Raw genomic sequence first — 12,169 nt, 5'->3', positions numbered from 1 at the left:
GCTGTTGTGTAGTTGTGTTGTGCTGTTGTGTAGTTGTGTTAGTGTAGTGTAGTTGTGTGTTGTGTTGTTGTGTTGTGTAGTGTAGTTGTGTTGTGCTGATGTGTTGTGTAGTTGTGTTGTTGTGTTGTGTGGTTGTTATGTAGTTGTGTAGTTGTGTAGTTGTATAGTTTTGCAGTTGTGTTGTGTAGTTGTATTGTTGTGCTGGTGTGTTGTGTTGTGTAGTTGTGTTGTGCTGATGTGTTGTGTTGTGTAGTTGTGTTGTGTATTTGTGTTATGTAGTTGTGTTGTTGTGTAGTTGTGTACTTGTGTTGTTGTGTAGTTGTGTAGTTTTGTACTTGTGTTGTATTGTTCTGTAGTTGTGTAGTTGTGTTGTGTAGTTGTTTAGTTGTGTTGTTGTGTAGTTGTGTTCTTCTGTAGTTATGTAGTTGTGTAGTTTTGTACTTGTGTAGTTGTGTTGTGTAGTCGTGTTATGTGGTTGTGTAGTTGTGTTATGTGGTTGTGTAGTTGTGTAGTTGTGTTGTTGTGTAGTTGTGTTGTGTAGTTTTGTACTTGTGTTGTGTAGTTGTGTTGTTCTGTAGTTCTGTAGTTGTGTAGTGTAGTTTTGTACTTGCGTTGTGTATTTGTTTAGTTGCATTGTTGTGTTGTTGTGTAGTTGTGTTGTTGTGTACATGTGTTGTGTTGTTCTGTAGTTCTGTAGTTTTGTACTTGTGTTGTTGTGTAGTTGTGTAGTTGCATTGTTGTGTAGTTGCATTGTTGTTGTGTAGTTGTGTTGTTGTGTAGTGTAGTTGTGTTGTTGTGTAGTTGTGTTGTTGTGTAGTTGTGTTGTGTACTTGTGTTGTTGTCATCTAACAAAAACCTGTCATGGTGGTGAGAGCACAGAGACCCAAGGTCCAGCCTGCTGACACTGAGGCAGGAGGGTGGGTCTCAGCCCAGCTTAGACCAGCACACATCCCTTCTGTGCTGGAGGGGAAGCATCTGTGTTCAGAATAGTCTGTGTAAATAACCAGGAACCGACACTCAGCCGGACACTTTGTCCTCAAGTTCCTCAAGTCCCCCAACCCCCCTATTCTTTCCTCATTGTTCCATTCTAAGTTCTGGACATTTGCCCACCTGAGACAGAACACTCAGTCTCCTTCCCCCATGCTGAGTCAGGCAGTGACACCCACCTTGCTTGTGAGACAGGAGTGCAGTGTGCTCAAATGTGCTATTTTGTTCTACTCTACTTTATTAGCAAGGTTTATATACAGAGAGTAAGTTACACCCCCCATACACACACACACACACACACACACACGCACACGCACACGCACACGCACACGCACACGCACACGCACACGCACATGCACATGCACACACACACCCCAGAGCACTGTTCAGCTCTGGTTTATAGTGGTGGTGGGTATTGAACCTGGGAACTCAGAGCCCCAGGTATGAAAGTCTTTTGCAAGCTGAATAAGGGCAAGATACTGGTATATTTTAATGATGACTCTTTAGTCACTATCAGGCCACTCCATCAGCTGGGAGTCCTGAGATTCCCAAACAGACATGATGGGTCTAGACCTCAAATAAATCCCTCTCTTCACTGTTACTGGTCATTTTTATCATGAACAACACAATAGACCCCTTTGTGGGCCCCCATAGGACCTTGCCCTCAATTTGGATCAACAATGGTAGAGAATGTTCCATCCTCCGAAGGGAGGATGGACAACATACTCTATGCTACACCTGAGGAAGATGGGTCGATATTGGGGCAGCTTGGAATGTTCTTACTCATGACCACAGAATGTGAGCTCAGATCTACAGAGATGCAGAGGTCACATAGGCTCCTAAGCTCAATATGAGCCCCACATCAAATCGATGGGGTTTATGGTCAACAATGTTTATACCTCTTTCCCATATTAGGGAGCTATTCTCTTCCCTGATCCAGTTTTCTGGTCCCTTTTCCAGCCATGTCATCATCTCCCCAGACAATAACTTGGATCCACCTGCATATCAGATTTCAAACTCAGAGTAAAAAGAAAAAAATACACTAGTATAGGTACAGGCCCTTTGGAATATAACTAAAATATGCCTACTAGCTATTTACAAAATGGAGGACCCCCCCCAACTCTTCACCTACACTATTCCAGCCTTTAGGTTCATGATTGATCAACAATTTGTTTGACTTTGTATGTTAACTCTCTTTTCAACCACCAGGTTCCAGATGCTAGCATGATGCCAACCAGACTTCCCTGGACAGACAACCCCACCAATGTGTCCTGGAGCTCTGTTTCCCCAGAGCCCTTCCCCACTAGGGAAAGAGAGACAGGATGGGAGTATGGATCTACCTGTCAACGCCCATGTTCAGCAGGGAAGCAATTACAGAAGCCAGACCTTCCACCTTCTGCACTCCATAATGCCCCTGGGTCCATACTCCCAGAAGGATAAAGAATAGGAAAGCTATCAGGGGAGGGGAGGGGACACAGATTTCTGGTGGTGGGAATTGTGTGGAGTTGTACCCCTCTTATCCTATGGTTTAGCAGTTTCCTTTTTATAACTAAAAAAAAAAATTAAAGTCTTTTGCATAACAATTATCCTGTCCTCACAGCCCATAGAGACAGTAGGGAGGGAGTGTCTAATGCAGTCTGACCTGGACAAGGCGTCTTCTTCACAAGCTGATGTCAAAATCCAAATAGAGAGTGCAAAGGACTAGCAATCTGGAGGAGAAACAAGTAGTTGGGTTTCCACTGTGTTCCAAGGTTCTGTATTCTGTGGGAGGAGTGGAGAAACTATACTCTGACATCTTAGTAGGTTTGCAAGGTCTGCCTGTACAGACTGACTGCAAAAAGAAGGACCAGGAGGCAATGGCATTGAGGACGTTAATGAAGATGGGCTCTTTCATTATGGTCAGATAAAAAGTGTAGGGACCAGTAACTGCTCTTAGCTTTGTAGAAGCTGTGAGCTTATTCTCAGCTGCCCTCCAGGGTCATGGTCTCCCTTCTCATATTGCATCACTGCCTGGGGACAGCCGTGGGACCCCCAGAAGGGAAGCTGCTTGGTGTAGTTATCGTCACTATTATTTCTGTGCACTATGTACTGAGTGATAGACCTGGTTCAGCACATCCTGGGAGAGAACAGAGGCAAGGAAGCCTCACTGGGACATTGTATTTGTGTCTTTATGTCACAGGGGCATCAGCTAGGCCTCCTGGATGGGGAGCGTGACTTACTGGTCTCCATGCTTTCTTCTGTCCAGATGTGTGTGTGTCCTGCCTTTTATTCATTTATATTTGTTTGTTTGTTTGTTTTGCCTCAAGGGTTATTGCTGGGCTCGTTGCCTGCACTATGAATCCATAGCTCCTGGAGGTCATTATTCCCTTTTGTTGCCCTTGTTGTTAGTTGTTATTATTATTATTATTGCTGTCATTGCTGTTGGATAGGACAGAGAGAAATTGAGGGAGGAGGAGAAGACAGAGAGGGAGAGAGAAAGATAGACACCTGCAGACCTGCTTCACCACTTGTGAAGCGACGCCCCTGCAGGAGGGGAGCCGGGGGCTCGAACCAGGATCCTTATTACACCAGTTCATGTGCTTTGCGCCACGAGCACGTTTTCTTCCTTTTTAAGTCGCACCCACACCTATTACTCCCTTCAAGTGTCCCTTGTTTTTTCCTCTTCTCTCTCAGGGTTCTGATGAAACTGGGGTTCAGAGCCCTCTGGTCATTTCTCATTATCGGGGCCAAATTTATTTGGGGGTAAAGACGCTGGGAGGTCTGGCTTCTGTAATCGCTTCTCCATTGGATATGGGTGTTGACAGGTGGATCCATATCCCCAGCCTGTTTCTGTCTTTCCCTAGTGGGGTAGGGCTCTGGAGAGGTGAGACTTCAGGACACATTGGTGAGGTCATCTGCCCTAGGAAGTCAGGCTAGAGCAATAATAGTATCTGCAACATGATGGCTAAAAGTCAATAAGATACCAAGCAGGACAAAATGTTTAGTCAACAAGAACAAAAAAGTAGGAACAGAGAAGATGAGAACAGGGACTTTAGGGTGGTAAGAAGCTAGCTAGAAAGGTCTATTTTAGGTATGTTCCCAGGGGCCATGACTTTAGTAACTTTTGCTTGGGCCCAGGTGAGTTTTTTTTTTTCTTAATGAATTAAGTTATTTATTTTTTAAATTTTGTATATTTATCTACTTTCCCTTTTATTGCCCTTTTTTTTATTGTTGTCGTAGTTATTATTGTTGTTGTTATTGATGTCTTTGTTGTTGGATATAACAGAGAGAAATGGAGAGAGGAGGGAAAGACAGAGAGGGGGTGAGAAAGACAGACACCTGCAGACCTGCTTCACTGCCTGTGAAGTGACTCCCCTGCAGGTGGGGAGCCGGGGCTCGAACTGGGATCCTGACTCCGGTTCTTGCGCTTTGCGCCACCTGCGCTTAACCCGCTGCGCTACCACCAGGCCCCCAAAGTTATTTATTTTAAAACAGCATTTTAATGGTTGGGGGGGGGCTGCAATGGATAAAGCATTGGATTCTCAACCATGAGGTCCCAAGTTCAATCTCCGACAGCATATGTACCAGGGTGATATCTGGTTCTTTCTCTCTCTCCTCCTGTCTTTCTCATTAATAAATAAATAAAATCTTAAAAAATAATAAAAACAAAAAAGCATTTTAACAACAGGCAAACATTCACAGTCGTTTGAGCCTCTGCCCATGCCGCAATACAGCCCCTGGAGCTCTGCCCCTACTGGGGTCAGGGCGCTCATGCTCTCAGAACCCTCAGCACATGGGAATCCCAAGGGAAGAAGCCTAGGCTGCATGGCACAGCCCAAGCCCCTCCAAGGCTGCCTCCAACACAGCCCTTAACCGAGTGTAGGGACACCAATGTGTCCAGGTAAGGCTCTGTCCACTGTTTTTGCTCACAAGAGCCATGGGTATGAGGACAGAGAGACAGTGCCGATCATCTCACAGAGCAGGGACCTCTTGTGCAGGCTGCCCACGTGCATCTGCTCCCCGAAACACCCCCAAACCCTGGGAGTCTGAAGAAAGCAAAGTAAACACCAGGAAAGAGGGGAAAAATAAAATAAAACTACCAGCAACCTGTCCAGACTCAGAAATTACTAACAGAACTCTGAATTTTGTGCAAAGTCACCCACCCACCCTGATAGCACCGTCACCCGGACTGCACAGGGGAGCGGCTGAGAAGGGAAGCTGGGCCACAGGCCAGCAGGGGTGCTGAGCAAGGGGGGGGGGGTCTTTCTTTCCAGTGGAGCCCAGCAAGTTTTCATGAGATGACATTTCAGGAAATTACTGCCAAGGAGAAGATCAGGGATTCCTGGGAGGTCTTCACACTTACAAGTGATTTGCCATCTGTCAGCAAACTGCTGCCAAGGAGGATCGGATGAATTTCTGGGAGGTTCTGACAGAAGGAAATTATTTACCACCTGCCCTGCCCCCATCAGACTGCAGGCAGCCCTCAGGCTCTATGCACATGTGACACTTTGATGCAGAGTGTCAGTGGTGGCCCAGGGACAAGCTGTTAACTTGTAACCTGGGATTCCCAGTTGCGAGGGACCGCTCAGGCGGAAGAGCAGCAGGAAGGATCAGGGAACTCTGAAGGTGACCGACCACCTGGTGGGTCAGGAGAACAGAACACACCACACTCTGTTAGAGGGTGAATCTGAACTCAAGTTTTATTTAGCAAGTGAGAGTTTATATATCCTTCAGTCTTACATAAACAATATCTGGAACAAAGCTCATTTCTTGATTAGATGGTCTTGCAGTTTTACACAGTAATGTTGTACTTCATGGGGTGATGCATTTCTGAGTAATAGGCTTAGCAGATAGTATTTTACGTAGAGTTTTAACATATTTCATAAGAGGAGGTGAGTAAGTATTATTAAGAATTTTTCCTAAAACTTTATGTATTTGATGACCCATAACTTTGTCTACCTCATTTCCTGTTCATCTGTATCTAATCTGGGAAGAGGGGCTGTTTGTCCCCGATTACACAGCATCATTACCAGGTACATAATGAAAACAATAATCAGAGTTTCCAGTTTAGATCTGCTCAGAATGCCAAGACCCACTCCCAGAATTCTTCTTCCTTGAAGAGAGTTTTCCTGGGTGCTGACCCTGTCAGACCCATCATTCTGGAGTTGAGTGGGGCGTGGCACTCAGTTCCTCTCTGACTGCCTCCTCTGTAGGTTCCTGAGTTCGCTCTGTCTCTTGCAGTTTCATAAGTATTGAGGTATGCAGTGGATTTAGAGACAGAGTTACATGAGGGAAAGGAACAGTGCTCTGGGCTGTGTGTGTGTGTGTGTGTGCGTGTGCGTGTGCGTGTGCATGTGTGTGTGTGTGTATGGGGGGTGTAACTTACTCTCTGTATATAAACCTTGCTAATAAAGTAGAGTAGAACAAAATAGCACATTTGAGCACACTGCACTCCTGTCTCACAAGCAAGGTGGGTGTCACTGCCTGACTCAGCACCTGTCTCAGGTGGGCAAATGTCCAGAACTTAGAATGGAACAATGAGGAAAGAATAGGGGGGTTGGGGGACTTGAGGAACTTGAGGACAAAGTGTCCGGCTGAGTGTCGGTTCCTGGTTATTTACACAGACTATTCTGAACACAGATGCTTCCCCTTCAGCACAGAAGGGATGTGTGCTGGTCTAAGCTGGGCTGAGACCCACCCTCCTGCCTCAGTGTCAGCAGGCTGGACCTTGGGTCTCTGTGCTCTCACCACCATGACAGGTTTTTGTTAGATGATCATTTTGTGGTCACCCCTCACAAATGCCCAGCATTTTCCCCATTATACCCAGCATTTTCCCCATTGCTTGACTTATAGTTCTGGTCTTTCTTTCTTTCTTTCTTTCTTTCTTTCTTTCTTTCTTTCTTTCTTTGTTTCTTTCTTTCTTTTTTTATTGTTTGTTTGTTGTTTAACCAGAGCACTGCTCAGTTCTGGCATATGGAGGTATGGGGAATTGAACTTGGGACTTTGGAGCCTCAGGCATGAGAGTCTCTTTGCATAACCATTATGCTATCTACCCCCACCTAAAGCTCTACTCTTAATGAGCCCAAGTTACAGAGATTTCTAGTCACATCAAACAAAATATTCTCACAACCAAAGCAAGTCAAAAAGCACGAACTATGGTGTCACTTCTTAGCCTTTTTCAGGAGCTAGTTCCCAGCTCTCTAAAGCTATCGGTCCATCTGCAGTGTGCCTGGGGTTGCTCAGATAGACCAACTGACAGCCAGGCTCCCTCAGATTTCATTTGTGATGAGAAGAGAGAAGATTCAAATTGAAAACCTCATAAAATATGATTTTAAATATGTGGTAATGATTCAAATCTTACTTTATAAAACAATTGCTTTAAAAGTCAAAATGTAAAACCCACTGACAGCACTTTGCAGCCTCATCAAACCATGAGGCTCAAGGACCAGTGTGATATCAGTGGCTTATGCCACATACTATCCTGACTAGGCCTCAGTGTTCCCAGGGTGAACCCACAGTACCACTATAAGCCAGAGCTGAGCAGTGCTAAAAATAAATAAATAAACAGGTTGTTTTTTCCACATCATTTTATTGAGGTGTGGGAGGAGACAGTGGTTTACAATACAGTTGTTAACACATAAGTACAGTTTCTCATCTTGCTCCAATAGGTGTCTGTGAAATGCTCTTAACCCCAGTTAGGCCCTTTTTTGTTATCATGTACTGAGTTCCCAACACCCTCTCTGCCTCTCATCCCTCCTTCCCCTGAGTTCTTTGCTTTGGTACAATATAAATATGATGTTTTCAAAGGATCTCAGAAAGGAAGGGACCTTTTCAGGGTGCAGGCAGATGGAGGTTTCTCTATCAGAGCAGGACGGACCTGAACCTCCCAGCTCCAGCTCCAGCTCCAGCGCTCCTCCACTCCACCAGGAGGCACTGTTCTGCACACTCTGCTCTCTAATAGTCCCTTTCCACCTCAGGGCCACATACATGCTACTGTCAGAACTCCTTGTCTCCTGGGACCAATGGACGCAGCATGACCTCTTCCTCTGAAATGGCCTCACCATCTTTCAGGACATTTTATGTCATGGTGAAGTGAACTGTGTGATGATTTTGAATCTCTTCTGTCCTCCCTAGTTCAGTGTGATGTGCTGAGAACTCTTGGAAGTTAGTGATTTATATCCCAAATGATGAATTCCAAGCAGACTCTGAGATGAAACCACACAATTAAGCATCAAGTTTCCTGTAAACTATCTAGTGTACAGTTTGTAAAACTTGTGAGAACTATGGTGGTTATCTTCAGGAGTTTGGAGGGTGGGGATATGGAACTTTGATGGTGGGTGTGGTGTGGGAACTATACATTGTAATCTTGGAACAAACTATTAACAACAAATAAAAAAAATCATCAAAATATCTAGTCTACAAGGAGACATCAGTTAATATCAACGATCTTTCCTGCTCCTTATAGTCTTGTGTGCCAGTTATGGACTACAGGGAGAATTAGTTTTTGTTTGCTTGCTTGCTTCTTTGTCTGCTGTAGTGACAGGATCTCCTCAGGACAGCCAGGGTGCCCATATGCACACGGTGTTCCTCAAGGGGCTGACTCGAGTTTTGATTTGCTCTGCTTCTCTCTGTTCACTGGAAAGTCCTCAGTCAAGGCACTCGCATTCCTGACAAGCTCCCAGAGCCGCTGCTCCTCTCTCTGAGCACAATGACGAGAACCAGAAGCAGGAATCCTTCACCAGAGGAATCCTTCAGAGAGGAAGCAGCGGCATCACTGAGGGTCATAGGAGACAGGGAGCAGGGAAGCTGCCCAAGGGTATTGTCTGTGCCTGTGTTGGGGGGAAGTTAAACCAAGCTAATGTCCCACTTACACAGATGAAGATTATCTGTCACATGAGAAGGACAGTGGGGCTAAATGGGTCAGAAACCAACCCCAGCGATGAGAAAACCAACAGCTGCATGAGGCAAGTGCCGTCTACTGATAACCAGCTGCTTTGTCATAGTGACACTACCACCTTCAGTCCTGGACACTGGCAAGACCTCTATGCTTCCAAAGAAAATAAAATATTACTTAGCCAGTAGTCAAGAAGCCCACATGCTGACAACAGGTGTCTAAGGGTCACCACAGTATTTCGGCACGTGCAGCTTGGAAGATGGTTGGAGAAGAGCCCAGATTATTGAGGGTGGAGGGTGATGCCAAAGCCTTAGGCGAGCAGTTACCTGGGGAGGCAACTGAGGTGAGAAGATTCTAGCGGGGCCTGCCCTTTGCATGCGAGTGGCCCACAGTGTTCCGTGTAAAAGAGCTCAGAAATCCTGCTTCTGTAAAGTCTGAACTTGAAAGAACAAAAAGGAGTAGGGGCCAGACAGTGGAACACCTGGATAAGCACACACATTACAATGCGCAAGGACCCAGGTTCAAGGCCCTGGTCTCTACCTGCAGGGGGAAAGCTCCCCGAGTGGTAAAGCAGAACTTCACGTTCTCTGTCTCTCTCCCTCTCTCCCTCTCCCTCCCTCCTCAATTTCTCTCTGTCTCTACCCGACAATAAATAAATATTTTTTAAAATTGTGAAATCTAAAAAAAAAAAAAAAAAGGAGGAAGAGGAGGAGGAGAAGAAGAACAAGAAGTCACCTCAGCTGTTAGGCTGGTTGCTACCTCCTAAGTAGAATTAAGACTTAAAACCTTCCTGTCAGAGCTGAGCACTCCAGAATTGAGCACTCCAGCACCTGAGTTCAGAGAACTGTGCTCCTCACCACAACACCTGCTTCTTCCCAGATGTGGGGGCCCAGGCTCAACACCTTAGCCCACACACTGCTCTACCAGGTCGGTGTGTAGGCTACCTTGCTCAGGTGACAGATGAGTGATGTGGGGAAATTTTGAGTGACAAAGCTTCCTTCCTCCTCTTCAGTCTCTAGCTGTGTATCCCCAACTATTTTGACACTGAGGCCTAGCGGACATACCTTCAGCCACACCTTTGCATGCAAAGGGTCCCCCAGAGTCGCCCTGTGGACATAAAATGAACAAGAGTGGGGAGGGGGGCGGGCGATAGCACACTGAGTTAACCACACATTGTACTAAGCGCAAGGACCCGCACAAGGATCCCAGTTTGAGCCCCCAGCTCCCTACCTACAGGGAGGTCATTTCACAAGGGTGAAGCAGGTCAGCAGGTATCTTTCTCTCCCACTCTCTATCTTCCTCCTCTCTCTTGCAATTTTTCTTTCCTATCCAATGAGAAATGGAAAAAATTGGTCTCCAGGAGCAAAGAAAGAATGAAAGAGAGAGAGAAAAAGGAAGAAGGGAAGAAAGAAAGAGAGAGAGAAAGGAAGAAAGAAAGAGAGCAAGTCAGGCACTCCCCCGGGCTTCCCTTCTGCCATTCCTTTCTGCCCAGTCCTCTCTTGCCCATCCTCAGGAAAGAAATCAGGATGGGGAGGTCTGAGTGGCCATCATTGCAGCCCTGGCTCTGAGTTTGAGGTGGAGCAGAGCCCCATCCTCTGTGGTCCCCACCTGGTGAGGGGGTTCTGGTTCTGCTGCCTCTCTGCTCAGTCCAGCCCCAGGCACCCATCCTGTAGTCCTTGGCCCAACCTAGAAGATGTCTACAGGGAGAGGCCTGGGGGGGGGACACCAGAGCACCCCGGGGCACTAGCTGGAGCAGGCCAGTCCTGACCGCTGTGCAGAGTGACCCTGGGGAACGGCTGGGAGGGGCTGTGCACTTACAGCTCCAGTGGCCATCTTTTTTGGGGGTTCCCCACGCACAGCTCGATGGAGTCATGGTAATCACGGAAGACGTTCTTGCACTTGAGCTTATCCTGCACCTGCAGGCCCACCTCTTGGAGTCTGTCTGGAAAGCGGCCATCAGCCATAGACCCCCAGCCTGCCACACTGCACATGATGTTTGGCTTTACCCGCTTCTGACTTGGAGGCAGCTGAATGGACTTCACATAAGAGTTGATTTGGGCCTTGGATTTCAGCGGGTGGGAAAGGGGAGAGAGGGCTCGTATATCCTGCCTGCAGCAGGACTCAGCTGAGTCCTACTGAGTCCAACACCTCTGTGCACCACTCCCAGCCCCTACGTACACCATTGCCCTGGGAAGAGCTGCCTGTAGGTTGACAGAAGGGAGCTGGGAGAGGAGTGAGGGGACGCTCCTGCTTACCAAAGAGCACTTGAGAGTGGCAAGACCATACCTTTAGCAGCATGATGTCATTAACGACTTTCCTTCCATCATAATACTCGTGAGGGTAGGCTTGAGCAGAGGAATGACCTGCTGGCTGTCTTCTGTTATCCTGATATTGTGGGCACCCAGGGTGACCATCATATTGCTGGAAAGGAGGACATTATAAGTCACAGGAGCTACCACACAGTGTCTGAAAGGCTGAGTGAGCTGCTGATATTGGGGGAGGGGGGGACCTGGGAGCATCTCTCTCCCTTTCTCTGCAACTGAATTCCTGGAGGACCTTCCCTGCTCACACAGCCCCTCTAGAACCTCTACCCAGTGCCCACACTCTTTTCCCCTGCCTGGCAGCTCCGTGGCTCCTCTGACAGGCCCCTGACTGAGAGCAAGGACCTTCCTGAGGCACAGGCACAGGGATGCTGGGTGATCCCAGGAAAGAAGGACTGATAAGTGCTGCTCACCTCCCAAAGCAGTGAACTGCTGTCATCACAAAGTCTTTTCTCATCAGGAAACCGCCACATCTGCGCTCGACTTTGTTTTGACCCAGAAACCTCACAAGTGCCATGGAGGGCTGGGAGTGTGGCCTGGCTTCTCTGCCCCAGAAGATCTCCCCTGTGAGAAAAAAGTGGTCTGGATCTGTTCCCAGAAAAAAGACTGGAGTGGTGCCACTTGGCATCTGACAACCGTGGGTGTCTTACAGTCGACAGTAAATACAATAGTTTATACATGTGTAACATTTCTCATTTTTCCACACAACAATACAACCCCCCTCTAGGTTCTCTGCCATCCTGTTCTAGGACCTGAACTCTACCCACCCAGCCACCCCTGAGTCTTTTACTTTGGTGCAACATACCAACTCCAGTCCAAGTTCTGCTTAGTTTTTTCTCTTCTGATCTTGTTTTTCAACTTCTGCCTGTGAATGAGATCACTCCATATTCATCCTTCTGTTTCTGACGTATTTCACTTAACATGATTTCTTCAAGCTCCACTCAAGATGGTCTGAAAATAGTGAAATCATAATTTTTACTCTGAAAAT

General features: G+C 46.8%; 1 pseudogene; it reads right to left on the bottom strand.

Annotated features, from left to right (window-relative positions):
• Positions 1-10,674: 10,674 nt before the first annotated feature.
• Positions 10,675-11,698, bottom strand: LOC103126521 (mast cell protease 8-like; annotated as a pseudogene).
• Between the last annotated feature and the right edge of the window lie 471 nt (positions 11,699-12,169).

This window comes from Erinaceus europaeus, chromosome 16, assembly GCF_950295315.1.
Source record: "Erinaceus europaeus chromosome 16, mEriEur2.1, whole genome shotgun sequence".
NCBI classification, from domain to species: Eukaryota; Metazoa; Chordata; class Mammalia; order Eulipotyphla; family Erinaceidae; genus Erinaceus; species Erinaceus europaeus.
This window is presented reverse-complemented; position numbering and strand designations above follow the sequence as displayed.